The 14,670-nt window shown below is 40.5% G+C and overlaps 1 protein-coding gene across 2 annotated transcripts in view; it reads left to right on the top strand.

Annotated features, from left to right (window-relative positions):
* The first annotated feature begins 8,213 nt into the window (after positions 1-8,213).
* The window catches only part of SDIR1 (RING/U-box superfamily protein), a 102,841-nt gene continuing 96,384 nt past the window's right edge, over positions 8,214-14,670 (top strand). The window contains exon 1 of one of the 2 annotated variants that reach the window (XM_089384415.1): positions 8,214-8,438. The gene's annotated coding sequence lies outside the window, so the exon portion shown is untranslated. The remainder of the gene's footprint in view (positions 8,439-14,670) is intronic. The other variant, XM_089384414.1, reaches the window with a different exon arrangement.

Genomic DNA, 14,670 nt, shown 5'->3' with positions numbered 1-14,670 from the left:
CATTAAAGCACTACAAATGATAGACATTCAACCCATTGATTTAGATCAACAACTCAAAACCTCTTTCAAATCCCAGTCATATTGGGGCCCAGAAAAAGTGGACATGCTGCAAGAAATAGATATTCACGCTATTAGAATAGATCATGGATAGGTATTTCATTGCAGTAAGTAGCCTAATTAGGAGTTGATGTAAAGTGAAATACCATGAATTGTAGGTATTAGCCCTGTTAAAAGAGATCAATGGCCTAAATTTGATCTTGGGGAGGTAGACCTGTTGGGGGATGAAAAAAATTCAAGTGACATGAATGGTTTAATTTTCTCCCACTCTTCTAAATCTATGATTGAAATCGTGTCACAAAGAGATAATCCCATCAATGTTCCATATGGAAAAGGTGCTACAAATGACCGAGATCACATTAAAATATCAAATCAAGAGGCCCCAACCCTTTATAGGGCACCCTCCCTTGCTACTGCCGAAGGTGGTGGCCTTGCAAAAGGGGAATATTCACCCATAGAGAATCTAGGATCTCCACCTAGGCAAGGATTCCACCAAAACCCCAAAGGACTAGATCCCTCCCACTATTCTCAACTACCACATGTTTGTCATGAAAGTAAAAAGTGGTAAATTATGCTATTAAATGTAGAAATAAATCCTCTTCCCCTTATTTTATATGAGAAGTTTAAGTGAAAGCAACTCTAACAAATTCAATGAAGCTTAAGTTGTCTCATATCATTGCCATCCAAATTTGAAGCGCCTTTTATATTTTCTTTCCTTTGATCAAAATCAAGCATTGGTTTTGTCGAGTAAGTTAAACCCATAGCTTGCTTCCACTTAGTTGCAACAAAGATAAATTTTTTATTTAATTATTTCCAAGTCCAATTTTCCTTTGCTGCATCTTTTGAAAATGTTCTTCCTTGGACCCTTTCACATTCAAAGTTTTCAAGTTTTCCCCCTCATGACACACCACGTCACAACAAAGATCACTTTGTTCTAATACATCACAACTCCAAAAAAATCTTTCCTCTGTGACATTTCACTTGAACCATTTTTTTTTTGCACAACACAAAGTTTCTCCTTTCTAATGTGTCACAAACAATTTTATTTTTTCCATGTGATACTTCATATCATGACAAAAAGCTTTTCCTTGCAATATATCGCATCACATAAAATATCCTCTCCATGTGACACCTTGCATTCTCCCAAGCTCTTCTCTACACAACCAACTCTTCATTTCACATTGCATGAAATATATTTTTTTCGTACAAAATGTTGCATATTGCTCAAGATTTTAAGAAGGGGTGTGACACACTATGTATTGCACCCAAAAAGAGATAAGACACATGACACACATCAAACAAAATATTTTCTCAAATACAATACACATGAAACTCAGGTGTGCATAAATCTTCTAATGGTGTACTTTTTGTACCTAGTTACAAAAATACTAAATTTTAAATAAATTGATCACAATAACTACTATTTAATCTTAATTTCTAAATAATTTTCTTAACATATGATGTAATATAAATTAAGAGAGGGGTTGAGGATGGAAGCTATTTTGGGGGAGTTAAACTTCCTAAGGGGCGTCTAGGCTCCACTAAACCTTGCACAACCCCAGTGATAAGCATTTCATTGTGGGTGGATCGATCTTCTTCAATCCACTAAAAGGGCCAGCCCCGATCTAGACTCAACCTCATCACAATAAACAAATAAATAATGAGTTGAGAGAGAATCAAAGTATATGCACCTCCATAAACTTTAATAATGAAATTGCTACACAAAAGTTAATTCTTTATCCTATAAACAAAAAAAATTCATATAACAATTGAATATTTCAATTAAACTAAACTTAAAATTATATCATTATTATACTTGCATGGTATAACACATTCAATTTTCCTTTGACTGGGTATTAGTTTATATTTGACCAAAATTTATTACGCTTATCCATAGTTTAACATTAGGAATTCAATTTTTATTATTCTTGAAATTTATTTATTTGTAAGGTGATTGGTTGAGGTGTTATTATGGGTTGTTTAGTAACTTCCATTTCAATTAGTTACTAATTTTTTGTTTTTAATTTTATTTCCTTTTTTTTTTAATCTTCATGAATTATAAAATTTTCACAATATTTTGACTTATTATCATATTAAAAACATATTTTAATAAACTTAATTATAAACAATTATATATATTAATAAAAATAAAACACACATACACACATAGCTAAGATAAGATAAGATAAGATAATTATATTTATGTCCAACTAATGACCACAAAGTAGGTCAAAGGGACTGTTGAGTACACTGATGTATATACAAAGCGGGAGAACCAAACGGTCTCCTATAAAAGATACAATGCATGAAGTAAATCAACATCTGGCCCTAGCAGAGAAGATCCAGGAGCTAATAGGTCTGAGGATCAGACCCATCTCTCCTAACATCTAAGGCTGAATGAATAACACTAAAGAAACTCAACAAAGTTTGTTGGCCCGATGAAGAGCCGATGGCAAGTGCAGACTGTCCACTAAATCGTTTCCTGGGGGGTTCACATGCTGCTGAATGCTGGAGGACCTAGTCCGTCTCCTAGGAACGGATCTGAGACGGAACTGCTGTTGAGATCTCGTGTGGCAGGGTGAGGTCCCATAGATCCTCACTAATCTGGAGTCTGGATACGTACTGGTATCAATTGATCTCTTGGTGCCCCTGTTTGAAGGTAGTACCCTAAAAAATGTCATGATCCTCTGTGTGGGGTCTGGTCTTATGGGAGGCTGAAGAATATGCGCTCGGAACCTAAGAGCCTTCTGCATATATAGGGCCAAACATCTCTGATCTAGCCTAGAGGAATGGGAAGAGCATGCATCCAGTGGTGAAACATATACTGGGGTCGAACAATGAGCCGACCTCTCAACTCCAAGAAGTGTTCAACGTAGAAGGCCATCTTTGGGCGCAACTCTCTTGGAGGATTGACCCAGGTGACTTGGACGAACTTCTTATAGATGTCCTCCGTGATGATGTTGTTTAGCTCCTATCTAGTAGGCAAAAGGTGACTAGGAACATCTAAAGAATATCATAAAGGAGGGAGACGATCCAGTTGAATTCCCACTGACTCTAAGAGATTTGAAACTCCTATAAACCAACATATGGCTCGGCCTGAGGGAGTAGAATGGGCAATAGTCTCAGAAGAGAAATGTGCCAAGTAAGGATATCGATCCCTACTCTTTATTAAGTCTGCCAAGCCCTGGACGCGATGCAAGAATGAAACCAATCTGAAGATCGTCTCAAGCCGAAAGGGCTAAGCTCCAAACTCTACAAGGATGATGTGCTGTGGCATTGTCAGTTTGCACCTAATGATGCGGTGGGGAAGAAGAATCTGGACTCTGTCAGCTGAAGCCCAGTTTGACTCAAGTAAAGACGATCCCCAAATCTCTGAGCCATATAGAACAATGGGACAGATCAAGGTGTCCATGAGGCTCATCTTGGACGAGATGTCCTAGAAGTGATGTCGAAAGCACTGTCTCTTGAGAAGGGCTAAGGTTCCATATCCTTTGTTGATCCAAGGCTGAAGCACTGGTCGCAAACTGAAGCGGGGACCTGAGAATTGCACCCCCAAGTAAATATACGTGCTGATGATCTCAATCTCCTCCCCTCTGAATATAAATTGAAGGTCTGAGGTTTTCTTCACCCCATTGAAGATCATAATCTTGGTTTTACCCAGGTCGATCATCAGTTGTCAATGATAACAAAACAGAGCTAAGGCATCCAGCTGCCTCTGTAATCCTTCTGGGGATGAGGAGAGGAGGACCACATCGTCAACAAAGAGTAGAATAGATATTAGAACTTAGTAAGGAAGGCCGCCATCAGTGTCCTGAATATGCTCGTGTAGAAATGCTTCCAACTCATCAATATAGATCCCAAACAGGGTAGGGGACAGTGGAAAACCCTGTTTAACTCCAATAGTGCTTCGAATGAAATCAACCATTCCCATGGGTTGCGTGAAGACGACCAAGAACATAATCATATAGGCGCATAATATTGGTCAATAGGGTTGCATAGATGCTAATATCTTTGAGTCTATAGAGCAAGGCCTCCCTTAGAACATAGTCAAAACCTTTATGAAAATCTACGAAACAACAATAGACTTTCGAAGAGTGGTGTCGTGCCTCCTCAATCACGACGCGAAGGGTGAAGATGTGGTTAATGGTCTGATGAGCCGATCAAAAACCTGCCTATCCCCTAGCTCTGAGTTGTCTCTGCTCAAGGTCACTAGAGAGCTTCCTATGTAGAACAATAACATACAACTTCGAGAATGTGTGACCCACCATGATCGTTATGTAGTTATTGGGATTTGAGTTGGAACCTGATTTGTGGATCAGATGGATGATGTGGTGTGACCATGTCAGTGGAAAACCTTCATGGACTACGTGGTTGAAGAGATCAACCAAGTAGCTAACCAAAGCATGAAAACTGTGCTTGGTAACCTTCCTCATCATCTGCTTTGCTGTTGTTCATCACCCAAATGGCCTCTCTAATATCTCTGTCTGAGAATAGATAATAGGTAGAGGGTGCGGAGGTAACATGAATTTGGGCCTGCTCGGGAATATCATAAAGGTTGGAAGTGTGAGAGAACATGGATGTAGGGTTGAGGTCAGGTGGAAGAGGGGAGCGTCGGGGAAGGATGGTATGCCAGAATTGTTTAGGGGAGTGGGCAAGGAGAGCATAAAGTTCTCGTCTTCTATGGGAGACAAAGAGTCGTTTCTTGTGACGAAGGAGACGACAATAAGAAGCTTTGAGGTCAGAGTAGAAGGGTTGAGAGTGGGTGAAATTATATCGAAGTTCTCGATGTAGAGTCTTGCATTCATGATCATACCATTTGTTCATGGGGAAAGATCCAACTTTAGGGGAGATGGAAGTGGAACGAGTGGAGTGGGGGAAGGATTTGAGTGATGCTTCCCAAATGGCAGTTGAAAGATAGGTGTATTTAGTGGAAGTATAATCAAGCAAGGAGAACTGGGTCTTCGATGGGAGTAGCTTGCGTAGGGTAAAGGAGAAGATGTCAGGGTCTCCTTCGTCAAATTGGAAGGTAGTTCAGGGTGGGGCCCGAGGGGAGGGATGGGGTTGAAGGGGAGGGTCAAACAAGAGAGAGAAGGAAACAAGTGCATGATCAGCAAGGGGGATGGGGGAGACTGAGAAATGGCGAATAAAAGGGAGCAAGTTATGGTTAGGCGAGTACATATTCAACTACACTCGCACCCCTACCATATGGCCAGCATGTGAAAAAGCGAGAGTCTGGGAAATAGGGGAGACCATTTAGAATCAACAACTCCTGGGATTCCCCCAACTGCAATAGATGCTTACCATAAACTATAATGGGCCCTAAAGCATCATTTGACATCCGGTGAAGCCTTACTAAATCTGAATCTATCCCCTTGGTACAAAATAGATCCTCTGATCGGTTATGGAGAGGGATCTGGAGATCTCTAATGCGAGCATTGAAGTCACCTAGGAGGATGACTTCCCCAACAACACAGTACCGGGTGATGTCGGTGTACAAGTCTATAAAGGGGTCCCCATTTGAGCCATTATGGGCAACAAATGGTGAAGAGGCTGGAGGGAAGTAACAAACTGCAATGTAGATGTCCCTCGGAGGAGAGACTCCGACGCTAATCTAAATCGACATAAAATTGGAAAACTCATCTTTAGCTACCAAAGATACCTTGTTCCGGAGTGAGTCACTAGCCAAACGAGCAACTCCACCTGATCCTCTGACCCCTCTTGAGCTCCTCATCTCCTGCCTGCAAATTGAGATCCAATGGTAACCTGTAATGTCTGGCTGGGGTCGAACAGGGCTAGCATGAGTCTTGGTCACGAAGAGGATGTCCGTTGATCATACAAGAGTCCCGACGATGACTAGAAAGATCCATTGCCATTCCAACAATGGATAGAAATGCTTGTACCCTGTCGCCTCCCCAAGCGGGCCCGTCATTTGGAACCTCCAGTTCAGGGTTCCCACCCAGGTGGGAAGGAGTCCCAAATGACTGCCTGGAGATTCCTGATAAATGCCCATTTCCTTGCCTGTCGTGTTGCCATAACTTGTTCTCTAGATTGTTTAAGTTCCACAACTTATGCTTGAGTGAGGTCCTCATCCAAGAAAATCCTGTTGGGAAGAGAAAACAACTTCCGCTTAGCCCTGAGGGCGCAGAGTCGATCAAATGCATTCTGAAACCTGAGGAAGAGAGTGGAGTCGTAACCCAACCAGGCTCTGTCCAAAGCTATATTTAGGAGGCTAAGGGTGTCCCGAAGGAACCTTGCCCCGTAGAGGGGTGGGGTAAGGAGAGACCTCTCACCTTGAGATTCAATTCTCTTGCTCGTCTATTGCGTTCTTCCGCAAGTTTTGCTTACATCACCTCCTCAACTGCTGCAAGAGGGGTAGGAGTTTTATCCTTGCCTCGAACCACCTATACCTAAGAATTGATGTGTGTATTCGTTTCTTGTTTGAAGTTGGCTTGTTGGGATCAGATTTCTTCTTGCTTGCTTTTAAGGCAAGAATTTTTGTATGTAGTGCACCGTTTGGAGGATGGAGAATTTCCTGCTCTTTAGTTTCATGTAACATATTCTTAAGGGATAAATTATCCCCCTTAACCTTTGAAACTCTAGTAGAGAGGGTGTGTATCTCTGAACGGAGCTGCTTGTTTTTAGTTTCAAGAAATTCCATTTTCCGCATCATTTGTTTTACCAAGGCTGTCCAGAATGAGAAATCAGACTCCGGGCTGACTACCACTTGCTCTCGCTGGTTTTCAACAACTGATAACTCCGCAAGGCTAAACATGTCATCTTGGCACAACTTGTCTTATTGCACGGATCCAATCCTTGGATTTGGAACCCATTCTTTTGTCTCTGTCTGTTCCTCAACAATAAAATTCATTAAAGGATTTAGAGAAAACGCGTCAACCGCCATCTTGGTAGTAGAGTAAATGTCAAATTTAGTGGGCAAATTCCGTCAAACACTTCACGTGCATCCTCGAGCTGCCTGTTCTGTTTCAGTAATCTGCCCTGCTCCTCATTGCTGTTTAGCTGTTGCTATTCACTATCTGCTCGGGGAACTCTGCCTGTCATTGCCTGCCTGATATCCGCTGCCTCTGTCTGCTATACTATCCGCTGCCTCATATTGGATTATATATCTTAGAATATACTGCAATAAATGCAACACCACATGTGATTATAGATTGGAACAACCTATATATATGCAACACCGTCTGTGATTACCGGTTGCCCTGTTAGATTATGGGGCATTCATTGCAGCTTGAGTTGCCTGTGTGAGGTTGGATCTTGAAACCCAATTTTTCCAACAACCATTTTGTGAGTTGTTAAAATCCTGATTTTCACAAGCATTATACATTCCACAATATTGTTAACATGAGCCTTAGTTTCAGGTACATTATCTCAAATGGAGATGATAGCGACTATGGTACATAGACACAGATCTTGTAGTTGAATGGCAAGGACGTATGCGAATGGGTCACATGCCAAGTTGCTTCAATGTGAAAACAAACTAGGGCATCGGCCAAAATAGATCTGGGTCCGCAACAATCGGTTTCAAAGATATATGTATTTTAATATAAACAATATTAGTTAATCATATTTCTTAATTTTTGATGATGACATTCAATAATATAATATTTTGTTAATTGTTTTATTTTTGTGATGAAATCTTTATCTTTATTATTTTTTTGTTTCATTAAATTATATTTAAATTAAGCTACCTCCTATATAACCTTTATTTAATAATATATTTAATTTTTAAAATATTAAAAATGATCACTTTTACTTTTACTTAGAATTGACTCAAAAGAAAGGGATCAACCTTGGAAGGAAAGGTAACATGAAATCAATTAAAAATTATGGTGGGATGTCAATGTCTCGTCAAACAGAAAAGGACATAAAATGCTAATGCATAATTCATCTGTAAAATGATTCACAGGGTTAAATTTTAATCAAATAATAAGACTATATAAAAATGATTAATAAAATTTAATATTTATTTATAAGATATTCCATATAAATAATAACAATAAAACTACTTTTTATTTTCATAAGAAACACTTCATCCGACATAACCCGCTTATTTTTATCGTCGCCTTAATTTATTTCTATCTCTTCTTTATCGCCACATCAGCAGCCGATCTGGACAAATAACTCTCGCTACGTGTACGTCAGTCCAGTCTTGGCTTGGGTGAACAGAAAGCGCGAGGCAGCGGTTGCATTACTGTCCGAGTTGGTAGTTAAAAGGAATCGATCGCGGTACGGGGGCACGTCCTTTCACTCGTTGCCCTCCGGAAAATCATCGCGTTTTGGTCTTAATTTGGAGCAGGACTCCCGTTGGAATAATTTTCTCTGAACTGCGAAGGTCCGGCTGGATTCTTTTATCCAGAGAGCCTGTAAGTACTCTCTCGGCATTTTTGTTCTCTTTTTTTTTTCCTTGTTTTCCGGACGTTGTGTTTCTTCACTTCTCTCTCTGGTAAGAGAACTTTTAAATTCTCGGCGTAAAATTGGCATTTGAGTTTTAGGTAATTCCACGCATGATGGTTCTGTTAATGCAAATAATTCACGGGAAAAAGAAATGAAAACAAAGCCCAATTAGGGTTTTTACCAGGCGTTCCAGTGACCACAAGGCATGCGATTCTAACAGACCTAAGGCGGGTCTTCTCATGTTATAAGAATTGTCCTGCTTTATTATGCATTTAATTTGTTTGTTTTTGGGGAGCTGCTTTGAGAAACATGCCGGGAGAGTGGGAGATGTAACGCATAACATGCACTTCCTTCAGGTTAGGTCCGAGGGTTATCTATTTCGCCGATGTTGCTAAGGACTTGCACCTGGCCTCATCCCTTTCGAAACATGCCATTTTGGTAGGGTAGACCTTGGCGAGAATGGAACCCTGGTGGATGAGTTAGTTGTCCGTCAACCTTCTCACTGAACCGAAGCCTTAATGGCATGCATATTAACTTTTTTGGTTGTGCATTGCATTACGGTCACTATTGCATTTCTTAATAGACACGTCAGACTAATAAATTTGGTTTACTCAGCCTAGGTCGTTTTAGAGAAGCTCGTTGCGATGTTAGTTGATTTAATTTAAAGCCTTTTTTAAGAAAATAAATTGTTCCTATATAAGTTGATTGCCATTCTGCTTTAACTGTTGACAGGCAAAGCCTTCAGAGAATTACTGGGTTGCTCGTTCATGCATTTTAGATTTGATCGTTAGACACAACCTTAGAGTTGTTCCTCTTTATGGCAGATTCTGACCAAACCGGCCTAGCAGATTCAGACCAAACAAGCCTATGTAAACTTAGGATGTTTCTGTTATTGCTCTATGAGTAAATGGATCTAGCAAGTTGGTTTCCTAGTTTAAGTTTTTATTTTTTCCTTTTAGTAAATCGAGTCAATTCCTTAAACAACAAAAGAAAATTAACAGATAGCGGGAAACATTCAAACATTCAAGAAATCAATCTTTTTCTTCTAGTTTTGAACATCCAAGAATTAAAGTAATGGCCAATCACAGTTGGACTCAGCTACTGTTCCATTTTACTGTGCTGCCTAAACTCTTATGGCAGGACACCCGCAGAAAGTAACAATGCAAAGAAGACAATCAGACAAAATTTCTGACTTCAGATAGCCCGATGATTCAGGGCACTAGTATAGTATAGATGCCACTCATTAATCTTAACAGATCTGGACTATATCTCAGTAGTATTTTTATCCGAGGTTTTCTTCTTATTCTGCTTCTTCCATGACACCTGAATTACCAACAATTGGGAGACTGAAGATGTTGGACAATGCTTTTGCCTGAATTGCCGGTCTTGCCATCGTTGCCCAATTCATTTCCCAGGCACATTTTTTTCCTATGTTGTTCTCTCTATCCTTATCGTTTTGGACATTCACACAATGAACTGCTGCATTTAGTCCTTGCTTTGGTTCCCCTTCAACTTCTCCTTCTCTTATGCTAAATTCAAAAGGTGGAAAATCCTTTTCATCAACATTTTATTTTCTTTCAAATCTGTTTAGAGTTCCTGCAATACTTCATCTTCAGAAACTGAAGTTCCATCTTCCAAAGGGTTCACCTGTTTTAGTATTTCCCAAAGATTGACTCAAATGATCTTTTGAGTGCCAATCTACTCTTCCCTTTCTGGACTTTTAAAATTCCACTTCCTTCTCTAAATGACAGCCATCTTCTGTCAAGCTGACATGGAATGACCTTGCACCTAAAGGCAATGTTCTCATAATCTAGTGCTTGCTTCCAGCAAGACCCAGAAAACTGCAGTATTTATCTCCTTGGGAAGGCAATGCCCAAAATTCAACTCAATAATCATTTGATCTATGCGGATGTCTTTAACAGAATCTATTTAGCAAAATCTTGACCCATATTTTCTAGATTCTCAATATCGGATATTGGGTTTGTTATCCACCAAAAATGGGTAACCCTATATGAGAACTTTTCTCCTATCCTTGATGTAGCCAGCAGCCCCAGGCAATCACCACTAGTTGATGACGTGCCATTATATCTCTGCCACTTGCATCAGCCATATGCTTCTCACCCATCCAACATGAGCTCATGGATGAAGGTGGGCTTCCGATTAAAATGTACTTTAATCATTTTGCAATCACATGTTTATGCTTGTTTATATTTGGGCATTTGATATGGATCATGGGGTGACCTGGAAGGAGGAGGGGTTTTGACCGTGATCTTGTTCTCTCACCTTAAATATGGGGTTAATATTCAACCCTAATCTAGTGGGACCTCCTTTAATGGGAATGGGTATAGGAGGGGCACTACTTCGGAAACCTTGATTGAGATAGCGTGGTTCCATTTATCCCTATGTCATACTTAATACTTTCCATCATACATTACAAGCCCTTATTTCACATCCATTCTTCGAGTTCAACTGACCATTGGTTCTTCGGGATTTGATACCCATACATCTACATACTTGGGTGGGGCCCGAAACTTTGCTCTAGAAGGTTGATGCAGCTAAAAGAAAAAGAAAGGGCATATCATGGCCACAAAACAAAATCAAAAGAATATCAAAATGCAAAATATGGCTGAGACATACAAATTAGCACGTGAGCAAAAGGGCTGATCTAAGGTTTGATGCTGCTGATATAAATCAGATTTTTGTACTATTCCTCTCTGCTGAATTATTGAAGATAAAAGAAGATTTGATCAAAGGGTTTCCCCATATTGGGGTTTGTCCCTGGCTAGCCACCACATCTTGTGTCTCTTGTCTTGGCTTGTTTTCTGTTGGTCGTTTAAATGTTCTATCTGCACTTTACTTCATGTACATGTGATTGCTAATATGTGGATAATAATAAGAAAAACAAGTAAACTGCTCTAAGCATAGAACATACCATAAATTAACATGGTATCAGAGCTGAGGTAAGACAAAGCCCAAGCAAGAGCAATCACCGAAGAGAAGGTTGGCAAGGTTATCTTAAAGAAATCATGGGGTCCTCAACACACTTCCCTGCTGACGACAAACTCCGTGAGAAATCTGACTATCACGGATGGAAGATGTCTCTCGATCTAACACTAGAAGAGCAAGAAGTGTTGGACCATGTGAGAGGCGGGATTGTTGAGCCTCCATCAAATGCATCCGCTGCTGCTAGGAACAAATGGACCAAGGGAGAAGTCAAAGCAAGGAAGATCATCCGGGACTCTATCGACAAGTGCTCGGTGGCCTATGTTTTCGAGCTAAACACCTCCAAGGAAATCTACGATAGACTGGTGAGTTTATTTAAAGTTAATGATGCAAATCAAGTCTTGTTTCTTAGAAATAAGCTGAAGGAAATTAAGAAGGGCAAAGACGAGAGTATGCAAGCATATTTCTTAAGAATCACCGAGATCAAGAACGATCTCCTATTTATTGGGGAAGTAATTCCTGACAGGGAGATGACACTCATAACTCTTTGAGGACTACCATCCAAATGGTATATATTCAGGACTACTCTTCTCAACAGTAATGTAATTCCTGGATTCAAGGAATTAATGGCCAGATGCATTCAAGAAGAAACAAGGATGGAAGAGCAAGAAATGCCCATACTTAAAGGTCATTCCTTTGCCTTTTCTTCTCATACTAAAAGAAGAAACAATTCCGGGGCTAAATTCAAAGGAAAGGCTGGACCAAAGGGTGGAAGAAAAGGACGATGTTTCAATTGCAATAAAACGGGTCACTATGCAAGGGAGTGCCCCGATAAAAGGGACTCACACTGGGATGATGATCAAAATCCCTCTCAAAGTAATTAAAGGAATGCAAGACAAATGGCAGAGGTAAAAAAGTGTCGGAAATCAAGGAAGAGGACAACCATTCAAGAAGGCAAGAAATTCCAGGTATGAATCTAACACTGTTGACAATAAGCAAGATGAATATTATCTACTAGCTGCTCTATCTGCGACTGCTCCCGTGGACTCGCTGGGAAATTAGCTTATTGATAGTGTTGCCTCAAGGCACTTCACTGGTTACAAAGAAGCTCTTTATAATCTGGTAGAGAAAAAAACCAACCTGGAAATTGTTCTTGGAGACAATTCAAAATATTCTGTGAAAGGCGTAGGAAATGTCACTCTACAATTAAATCAAGGTAATACCATCCACTTACAAGATGTATTATATGTACCTGATCTCAAAAAGAACCTGGTGTCCATTTTGGCAATGGAAGACAAAGGCTACAAGGTGGCTTTCAGCGATGGCAAGGTACGTGTATGGAAAAAGAACTTTAAAGATGCTTTTACTCTTGGGTTTCGAGTTGATTCATTATATCAGGTTGGAGGAAGTCCGTTGGGTGTCATGTCTTGTGACACATCTCTTTAGTCTGAACTATGGCATTGGAGGTTTGCTCACCTTCATTATAAAGCTCTACCTGATGTAAGAAAAATGGTAATCGGGATGCCCGAGTTCAGATTAGAGCAAGAAGGTGTATGTCCAGGATGTGCCGAAGGAAAGCTCAAAAGGGGACCATTCCCCTCAAGCCAAAGCAAGACCTCCGATATATTGCAGTTGATTCACTTAGACATATCCGGTATGATGCCTGTGAACTCTTTGGGAGGATACTTATATTACCTCACCTTTACAGATGATTAATTTCGCAAGACTTGGATATATTTCTTGAAAAAGAAGGATGAAGTGTTCTCCTGGTTTCGATACTTCAAAGCCTTTATCGAGAATCAAACCGAAAAGAAGATCAAGATCCTCAGGACTGATAATGGGATTGAATATGAATCCAATGAGTTTCATGACTTTTGCAAAGAGGCAGGTATTAAGAGGGAGACCACTACACCATATACTCCTGAGTAGAATGGTGTGGCGGAAAGGAAGAACCGTACGATTGTGGAAGTTGTCTGTGCTATGCTCCATGATCAAAGACTTTCGAAGTTTCTATGGGCCGACGCTGCAAACACCGTCGTATGTGTACAAAACCGATGCTCTCATCAAGCATTGGGTTTCAAAACTCCTGAAGAAATGTTCACCGGTAAGAAACCGGACGTATCTCATTTTAGAATTTTTGGAAGCCCTGTATATTTTCATGTGCCGAAAGAGAAAAGGAATACATTGGGTGCATTTGGAAAGAAAGTAATCTTTGTGGGTTATAGTGAAAATACCAAGGGCTATAGAATCTATGTAGCTGGTCAAAGGGAAGTCGAGATTAGTCATGATGTCACCTTTGATGAAGATATGGCCCTTAGCAAGGTGGACAATCTTCCTACTTTGAGGAGCTCTCCAGAAGCTGACACTAGGGAACCAAAAGAAAAAGAAGATGAGACCATGCCCGATGTGGAAGAACCCCTGGATCTTATTGATCCTCCTCTGCCTAAGCCTTCCTCTTCAAGGAAGAGGCCTTCATGGCTTAGGGGGACACTTGACGATGCTGAAGGACACACAGCACCCCGAGGAACCTTCCATGAAAGTAAGAAACCAAACAGGTATCAAGGATACCTGACCATCATGAGCACGATCATCCAAAATGAGCCTTCATCGTTCACAGATGCCGTCAAGCATCAAGTATGGAAAGATGCTATGGCCGAAGAATATGAGTCTATTATGAAAAATGATGTCTGGGATATAGTCCCCAGACCCCAGGACAAGGTAGTTGTTACTTCAAAATGGCTTTACAAGATAAAGCATGCAGTTGATGGAAGTGCGGAAAAGTACAAGGCTCGTTTTGTCGCTCGTGGCTTCTCTCAGAAGGAAGGTATAGACTATGACGAGATATTTGCACCTTTTGCCCGATATACCACCATTTGCCCAATCATAGCCCTTGCTGCTTCGCAAGGATGGAACCTACATCAGATGGATGTCAAGACTACGTTCTTACATGGTTCGATCAAAGAAGAGGTCTATGTGGAGCAACCCGAAGGATTTGAGATTTATGATTGAGAATCTCATGTGTGCAGGTCGAGGAAGGCCCTCTATGGGCTAAAGCAAGCACCCCGAGCATGGTATGAGAGGATCGATAGCTACTTGATGAAGCTGGGATTCACTAGAAGTGAAGCCGACCCTAACTTTTACTTTAAGGTTATAGATGACAAGCCTCTCATACTGATGCTATATGTTGACGACCTCTTTCTAATAGGTGTAGACCCTCTCATTCACGAATGTAAGAGGGAGCTGGCTTTTGAGTTCGAG

This window comes from Pinus tabuliformis, chromosome Q (genome assembly GCF_031772625.1).
Source record: "Pinus tabuliformis cultivar Carrire ecotype Pingquan chromosome Q, CPIR1, whole genome shotgun sequence".
Taxonomy (NCBI): Eukaryota; Viridiplantae; Streptophyta; class Pinopsida; order Pinales; family Pinaceae; genus Pinus; species Pinus tabuliformis.
Note: the sequence above shows the minus strand (reverse complement) of the source record. Positions and strands in the feature narration are given on the sequence as shown.